At 38.8% G+C, this 9,326-nt stretch overlaps 1 pseudogene; it reads right to left on the reverse strand.

Annotated features, from left to right (window-relative positions):
- Window positions 1-1,103: 1,103 nt before the first annotated feature.
- LOC102919057 (large ribosomal subunit protein uL15 pseudogene) lies at window positions 1,104-1,627 on the reverse strand (annotated as a pseudogene).
- Window positions 1,628-9,326: the final 7,699 nt, after the last annotated feature.

Genomic DNA, 9,326 nt, shown 5'->3' on the forward strand with positions numbered 1-9,326 from the left:
TAGAAAATGTTTTTTAAGACACTGGAAAGCCACCAAAAAACTGAGAAGTTGCAATACCGAGATTTTCCCAACCACAGTAAGGTAAAGCTACAAATCAATAAAAAACAAAGGAGAAAAAAAAAACTCCAAACATTTGGAAATGATGAAATATAACTACAGCTCCCAGAGATATTAAGGAAATCTATACTACATAGTGAGACCCTGTCTCAAAAATCTAAAATGTTGGGAGGGCAGGAAGGCCCAATAGGCAAATGGAACATGCTGCCAGCCTCACAAACTGAGTTCCATTCCCAGGACCTACACTGTGGAAAAAGACTACCAAATCATTCAAGATGTCCTCTGACTTCCATGGGTAAGCCATCATACATGTGCCCCTTCCAGTTAAATAAATAAATGAATGTAACTTAAAATTCTCTTAAAAACTAATGAGCCCGGCTAGCTCAGTTGATAGAGCATGAGACTCTTAATCTCAGGGTCGTGGGTTCGGGCCCCATGTTGGGCACCAGATATTGGTAAAATTATTAAGGCCACTCCATGTAGTTAAAAGGAAGATTTATTTAGTGGGTAACTTACAAATGAAGGAATAGGTAGGTGATGGGTTCTGGAAAAGACGCAGCGCAGTCCAGCGGTGTTCTCTGGAAAACTCCCCTTGGTCTACCTCTAGTGTCCAGGTCCAGGAAACAAGAGAGCATGGTGTGTCCCAATCTTGGGTCTTCGGGGCCCTCCCTTAGCCATTCCTCATAGGCGTGATAGTTGTCGAAGCCTCAATGGGGGTTGAAACTTCCAGACCAAAGCTGGAATGGCTACCCACTACAGTCAACAAACAAAAATAGGAAAAAAAAAAACTCAGAAAAGGTAAAAAAAAGTAAGTAAGACACAGACTAAATCTATAATTGAACAAAACAGTTATGCACAAAAGACATGACAAAGGCTAGTATAAAAAAGACACAAAATAAAAAATTAAAAGTGACATCATTATCAAATTTCCATTTAGAAAATGGGAGAAAATGATAAACCCTGTGCCTAAAGTTCTTATTTTATTTATTTATTGATTGATTGATTGATTTATTGATTGATTGATTTACTTATTTATTTACTTATTTATTTTTATTTGGAAAATGTTAGCATTTAATTAACCTCCCTGGGTGGCTTCAAGCCACCAGGACACAGGCACCTCCAACACCATTTATCTTCTCTTCAGCTCTTCTGCTGAAAAATTTGGCTTTCATGATCACAGGCTGCTTAGGGAGCTTTCCTTTCCCCAGAACTTTGTAGTAGCCCGATCGATCACACAGCATCAATGAATCAATGATGGGAGCAGCTCCAGTCTTGTTCTTTGCAGCATTGACGCGTGTCTGCCCCCTGACCAGTGTCCACAATTTATCCAGGTTGACCATCGGACAGAAGCTCTGGTTCCTCTTTAAGTGGTAATGCCTCATACCAACTCTCCCAAAGTAACCTGGATGATATCTGTCGAAGTTGATCCTGTGGTGATGCATGCCTCCAGCATTACCGTGGCCTCCTGGGTGCTTGCAGTGTTTACCGATGCGGCCGTGGCCATGGCTCACGTGGCCCCGGAGTTTCCGGGTCTTCCCCAGTTTGGATGGCATGGCGGCAGCAGAACGGAAAGAGCTAAAGTTCTTATTTTTAAAAAACAAAAGGGACATGCTTCTGTAAAAAACCTGCCTAAAAAACGGACAGAGAATTTTTAAAAATACAAGTATTCTTATATTTAATAATGACTCTAGGCATCTGTGGGACTGACGGGTGACAAAGATTTGTCCTGACTGTGGGCAAGGCAGGAAAACTCTAGCTACAAATGGTGCCCAATGTGGGGCAAGAGTTTCCACCCAAAATCTGAGAAAAAAAAAGATTCTAAAATGGATCTAAAAACAGTTGCTAGTTGTTTCTCTCAAGCTAGTGGCAGCCTGCGTGTTTGAGCTACTATGGCGGGTTCCTGGTGTGTGCGACCTGAAGTATGGCAGGAATGAGGCCTCTGCAAGTGGCACATTAAGCTGCGTGGTGGATTTAGCCTTTGCTAGTACAAAACAAAAAAAGAGGTTTCTGGGCTATATGCTGCTTTGATAAAAGCATAGACCCAGGATGGCTCCCAGAGCTGGTGTAAAACGTACCACCACCATGTTGGGAAGCTGAAGTGGGCAGGGCCAGCAGCCACAGCGCCGTTTCAGTCTAGAATGCTGCAGTTTAAAGCAATAGGCTCAAGGTAATATAAAAAATAAGCCATGTAAAGATGGCTACCACACAGAGAATCTGGATTATGTTCTCTTTGATATTCGTAACTGAAGAAAAACATTTGATTACAAAAGCTGTTGAGTTATGCCAAAATGTATATTTTAAAGGTACCTTGACTTCAAAATTTGGATGTAAGGATATGTTGCTTTGGAAAGGAGGCTCTGCTTTTGTTTCCACAGAAAGCCAGAGGCTATGGATTTGTTCCAGATTAAGATAAATCAGGTTTGACCAGCCAAGACACCCTGAAAGGTCTCCGATGACACCATGGCCCAGATGATCCAACATCTAGAATGGTTTGAAGGCAACTGGCTCAGACAATACAGCATCATGGACTACTTCATAATCCTAGAATTTTCTTTGTGTCCCCATAAGATACAGCGCCCCCTCCAGCAGGAAGTAGTAAGAGAAGCTATGCCCAAATTCCAAATTATATGTAATTTTACTATGTTAAGGTTAAAACCTTCCTTTAAAAAAAAAAAAAGAAAAGGGGAAGTGCTGTGGATGGTCTGTATGTCAAATTACTCTGATTGGTCAATAAATAAAACACTGATTGGCCAGTGGCTAGGCAGGAAGTATAGGCGGGACTAACAGAGAGGAGAAAAGAAAGAACAGGAAGGTGAAGAGAGTCACTGCCAGTCACGGCCATGACAAGCAGCATGTGAAGACGGCGGTAAGTCACAAGCCATGTGGCAAGGTATAGATTTATAGAAATGGATTAATTTAAGATATAAGAACAGTTAGCAAGAAGCCTGCCATGGCCATATAGTTTGTAAGCAATATAAGTCTCTGTGTTTACTTGGTTGGGTCTGAGTGGCTGTGGGCCAGGCAGGAAAACTCTAGCTTGAGTCATCAAATAGTTTCACTGGCAAATTCTCCCAACAGTTGATTCCTTCCAAAGACTAAGATGAAAGCCAAGAGTGGTGGTTTATACCTGGGATCCAGCACTAGGGAGGCTGAGGCAGGATTATGAGTTCAAAGCAAGCTTGGGCTGCAGTATGAGACCCTGTATCACACACAATAAAAACAAAACAAAATAGAAATGGAGTGGGAAGGAAACTTCTCTAAATAGTTCAGGAAAATAGCAAGATATTATCAAGAGTTTTAATTTTTTTATTTTTTCAGTGAACTAAATTTTGGTCTTATCCATTTTCTTTTTTTTTTCCTTTTTAATAAGAAAATTTTCCCATTCATTTTATACACCAATCAAAGATCCCCCTCTTCTTGTCTCCCACGCCCCCAGCCTCCCTCCCAATGCACCCCCACTCCCTCCCCCACAAGAAGGCAAGGCCTCCCATGGGGGGCACATCTAATAGAGGCAAGTCCAAGCCCTTCCCCCTGCCTCAAGGCTGCATGAGGTGTCCCATCATAGGTAGTGGGCTCCAAAAAGCCTGCCCATGCACCAGGGATGGATTCTGATCTTACTGCCAGGGCCCCCCACTAAGCAGATCAAGCTACACAATTGTCTTGCCATGTAGAGGACCTAGTCCAGTCCCATGCAGGCTCCACAGCTGTTGATCCAACTTTCATGGATCCCACTAGTTTGGTTTTGTCATCTCTGCAGGTTTCCCCATCATGATCCTGATGCACTTGCTCATAGAATCCCTCTTCTCTCTCTTTGACTGGACTTCCGGAGCTCTGCCTGGTGTTTTGTTGTAGATCTCTGCATCTGCCTCCATCAGTCACTGGAGAAAAGCTCTGTGATGACAGTTAGGGTGTTCACCTATCTGATCACTGGGGCAAGCCAGTTCAGTTCAGGCACCCTCTCCACTATTTCTAGTAGTCCAAGCTGGGGTCATTCTTGGGGATTCCTGGGAACTCCTCTAGCACCAGGTTTCTCTCTGTCCCCATGATGTCTCCCTCCATCATGATTATCTCTCTCATTGCTCTCTCCATGCCTGTTCCAGCTTGAGCATCCCATTCCCTTATGTTCTCATTACCCATCCCCTAACCTCCATTGCCCACCCCTCATCCTCAGTTTACTCATGGAGATCTCATCTATTTTCCCTTTCCCAGGGTGATCCATGTGTCTCTCTTTGGGTCTTCCTTGTTAGCTAGTTTCTCTGAAGTTGTGGGTTGTTGTCTGACTATCCTTTGCTTTACATCTAGTATCACTTATGAGTGGGTACATACCATGTTTGTCCTTCTGAGTCTGGATTATCTCACTCAGGATGACATTTTCTAGCTCCATCCATTTGCCTGCAAATTTCATGAAGTCATTGTTTTTCTCTGATGAGTAGTTCTCCATTGTGTGTAGGTACCACATTTTCTTTATCCATTCTTTGGTTGAGGGCATCTAGGTTGTTTCCAGGTTCTGGTTATTGTGAATAATGTTGCTATGAACATAGTTGAGCATGTGTCCTTGTGGTATGATTGAGCATTCCTTGGGTAAATGCACAAGAGTGGTATATCTGGGTCTTGAGGAAAATTGAGTACCAATTTTCTGAAAAAATGCCACACTGATTTCCAAAGTGGCTGTACAAGTTTGCACTCCTACCAACAGTGGAGGAGTGTTCCTCTTGTTCCACATCCTCTCCAACATAAGCTGTCTTCAGTGTTTTTGATCTTAGCCATTCTGACAGGTGAAAGATGGTATCTCAGAGTCATTTTGATTTGCATTCTCCTGATGGCTAAGGATGCTGAGCAATTCCTTAAATGTCTTTCAGCCATTTGAGCTTCTTCTGTTGAGAATTCTCTGTTTAGTTTTATAGCCCATTTTTTTAATTGGATTGTTCATTATTTTGGTGTCTAGTTTCTTGAGTTCTTTCTATATTTTGGAGATCAGCTCTCTGTCAGATATGGGGTTGGTGAAAACATTTTTCCATTCTGTAGGCTGTCGTTTTGTCTTATTTACTGTGTCCTTTGCCTTACAGAAGCTTCTCAGTTTCAGGAGGTCCAATTTATTAATTGTTGTTTTCAGTGTCTGTGCTACTGGTGTTATATTTAGGAACTGGTCTGCTGTGCCAATGCACTCAAGACTACTTCCTACTTTGTTTTCTATCAGATTCAGTGTTTTATTCAGGTTTTATATTGAGGTATTTGATCCACTTGGACTTGAATTTTGTGCATGGTGACAGATATGGATCTATTTGCAACCTTCTGCATGTTGACGTCCAGTTATGCCAGCACCATTTGTTGAAGATGCTTTATTTTTTCCATTGTACAGTTTTGACTACTTTGTCTAAAATCAGGTGTTTATAGGTGTGTGGGTTAATATCAGGTCTTCAGTTAGATTCCATTGGTCCATATGTCTGTTTTTATGCCAATACCAAGCTGTTTTTTATTACTGTAGCTCTATAGTAAAGGTTGATGTCAGGAATGGTGATGCCTCCAGATGTGGCTTTGTTGTACAGGATTTGTTTAGGTATCCTGGGTTTTCTGTTTTTCCAAATGAAGTTGAGTATTGTTCTTTCCAGGTCTGTGAAGAATTGTGTAGGGATTTTGATGGGGATTGCATTGAATCTGTAGATTGCTTTTGATAAGACTACCATTTTTACTATGTTAATCCTACCTATCCATGAGCATGGGAAATCTTTCTATTTTCTGATATCTTCTTCGATTTCTTTCTTCAGAAACTTAAAGTTCTTGTTGTACAGCTCTTTCACTTGCTTAGTTAGAGTTACCCCAAGGTATTTTATATTATTTGTGGCTATTGTAAAGGGTGATGTTTCTCTGATTTCTTTCTCAGCCCATTTATCATTTGTATATAGGAGGGCTACTGATTTTTTTTTTTTAGTTAATCCTGCCATATTACCAAAGGTGTTTATCAGCTGTAGGAGTTGCCTGGTATGATTTTTGTGGTCACTTATGTATACTATCATATCATCTGCAAATAGTAAAAGTTTGACTTCTTCCTTTCCAATTGATCTCCTTTTGTTGTCTTACTGCTCTAGATAGAACTTCAAGTACTATATTGAATAAATTTGGGGAGAGCTGACAGCCTTGTCTTGTTTGTGATCTTAGTGAAATTGATTTGAGTTTCTCTTCATTTAATTTGATGTTGGCTTGCTGTAAATTGCCTTTATTATGTTTAGGTATGTTCCCTGTATTACAGATCTCTCCAAACCTTTATCATGAAGGGGTGTTGGATTTTGTCAAAGGCCTTTTCAGCATCTAATGAAATGATCATGTAGATTTTTTCTTTTAGTTTTTTTGTATGGTATATTTACATTGACAGACTTTTGTATGTTGATCCATCCTTGCATCTCTGGGATGAAGCCTATTTGATCATGATGGATAATGTTTTTGATGTGTTCTTGGAGTCAGTTTGCCAATATTTTATTGAGCATTTTTGCATCAATGTTTATGTGGGAGATTGGTCTGTAATTCTCTTTCTTTGTTGCATTTTTGTGTGTCTTGGGAATAAAAGTAACTGTAGCCTCATAAAAGGAGTTTGGAGTTTGGAGTTTGGTAATGTTCCTTCTGTTTCTATTGTGTGGAACAATTTGAAAAGTATTGGTATTAACTCTTCTTGAAAAATCTGGTAGAATTCTGCATTGAAACCATCTAGTCCGAGGCTTTTTTTTTTTTTTCAAGTGGGAGACGTTTAATGGCTGTTTCTATTTCCTTAGGGTTTACTAGTCTATTTAAATTGTTTATCTGGTCTTCATTTAAGTTTAGTATGTGGTACTTATCCAGAAAATTATCCATTTCTTTTAGTTTTTCCAATTTTGTGGAGTATGGGTTTTTGAAGTATGACCTGATGATTCTCTGGATTTTCTCATTGTCTGTTGTTATTTCTCCCTTTTCATTTTGGATTTTATTAATTTGGATGCTCTCTCTCTCTGCCTTTTGGTTAGTTGAGATAAGGGCTTGTCTATCTTGTTGATTTTCTCAAAGAACCGACTCTTTGTTTCATTGATTCTTTGTAGTGTTCTCTGTTTCTATTTTATTGATTTCAGCTCTAAATTTGATTATTTCCTGGCATCTATTCCTCCTGGGTGAATTGCTTCTTCTTGTTCTAGAGTTTTCAGGTGTGCTGTTAAGTCACTAGTGTGAGATTTTTCCAACTTCTTTATGTGGGCATTTAGTGCTATGAATTTTCCTGTTAGCATTGCTTTCATAGTGTCCCATAAGTTTGGGTATGTAGAACATTCATTTTCATTGAATTCTAGGAATTCTTTAATTTCTTTCTTTATTTCTTCCTTGATCCATTGGTGATTCAGATGAGCATTATTCAGTTTCCATGACATTGTAGGCTTTCTGTAATTTTGGTTGTTGCTGAAATCTAGCTTTAAGGCATGGTGGTCTGATAAAATATAGGAGGTTATTCCAATTTTTTATTAGATCTGTTGAGATTTGCTTTGTGACCGAGTATATGTGGTTGATCTTAGAGAAGGTTCCATGGTGTGCTGAGAAGAGGGTATACTCTTTTTTGTTAGGGTGGAATGTTGTATAGATATCTATTAAGTCCGTTTGAGTCATAACATATGTTAGGTCCCTTATTTCTCTGTTAAGTTTGAGCTGGCAGATCTGTCCAGTGGTGAGAGTGAGGTATTGAAGTCTCCCACTATTAATATGTGGGGTTCAATGTGTGAATTAAGCATTAGTAATGTTTCTTTTACATATGTGAGTGCCCTTGTATTTGGGGCATAAATGTTCAGAATTGAAAGTTCATCTTGGTGAATCTTTCCTGTGATTAGTATGTAATGTCCTTCTCAATCTCTTTTGACTGATTTTAGTTTGAAGTCTGTTTTGTTAGATATTAGGATAGCTACACCAGCTTGCTTCTTAAGTCCATTTGATTGGAAAGACTTTCCCCAGCCTTTTATTCTAAGGTAGTGTCTGTCTTGAAGTTGAGGTGAAGTTGGGCAGCAAAAGGATGGGACCTGATTTCATATCCATTCTGTGTCTTTTCATAGGTGAATTAAGTCCATTGATATTAAGAGATATTAATGACCAGTGATTGTTAATTCCTATTATCTTTTGGTGGTAGTGTGTGTATATTTCTCTTCTTTGAAATTTACTGCTGTGGGGTTATCTATTGTCTATGTTTTCGTAGATATATCTGACTTTGTTAGGTTGGAATTTTCCTTCTAGTGCTTTCTGTAGGGCTGGATTTGTGGATAGGTATTGTTTAAATCTGGTTTTGTCTTGGAATGTCTTGTTCACTCCATCTATAATTATTGAAAGTTTTGCTGGATATATTAGTCTAGACTGGCATCCATGGTCTCTTAGTGTCTGCATTACATCTGTCCAGGACCTTCTGGCTTTCAAAGTCTCCATTGAGAAGTCAGGTGTTATTCTGATGGGTCTACCTTTATAAGTCACTTGGACTTTTTCTTTTGCTGTTCTTAATATTTTTTTTAATTTTGTATGCTTAGTGGTTTAATTATTATGCAGTGAAGGAACTTTTTTTGGGGTCTAGTCTATTTGGTGTTCTATAAACTTCTTGTATCTTCATAGGCATTTCCTTCTTTAAGTTGGGAAAGTTTTCTTCTATGATTGTGTTAAATATATTTTCTGTGCCTTTGAATTGGTATTCTTCTCTTTCTTCTATCCCTATTATTCTTAGATTTGGTCTTTTCATAGTGACCCAGATTTCCTGGACATTTTGTGTTACAATTATTTTGGCTTTGGTATTTTCTTTGACTGACGAATCTATTTCCTCTATTGTATCCTCTACACCAGAGAGTCTCTCTTCCATCTCTTGTGTTGTGTTGGTTATGCTTGCATCTGTGTTTCCTATTTGTTTACTCACATTTTCTATTTCCAGTATTCTCTCTGTTTGTGTCTTCTTCATTGTTTCTATTTCATTTTTCAGGTTTTGAACTGTTTCTTTCACATTTAATTGCTTTTTCATAGTTTCCTTGGCTTTCTTTAAGTGATTTATTGATTTTTTCCAAATATTTGTCTTTTCCTCAATTTCTTTACTGAATTCTTCCGATTTTTGTTTGTCTTTTACTCACTTTCTTAAGGGAATTTTTCATTTCCTCTTTAAATGTCTCTAACATCTTTATGAAGTTATTTTTAAGGTTGCTTTCTTCTACTTCTTCTACATTGTGATATTCAGGTCTTGATGTTGTAGAAGGGCTAGGTTCTGGTGATGCCATATTGCTATTTATGTTTTCATATGT

This window comes from Peromyscus maniculatus, chromosome 11, assembly GCF_049852395.1.
Source record: "Peromyscus maniculatus bairdii isolate BWxNUB_F1_BW_parent chromosome 11, HU_Pman_BW_mat_3.1, whole genome shotgun sequence".
Taxonomy (NCBI): Eukaryota; Metazoa; Chordata; class Mammalia; order Rodentia; family Cricetidae; genus Peromyscus; species Peromyscus maniculatus.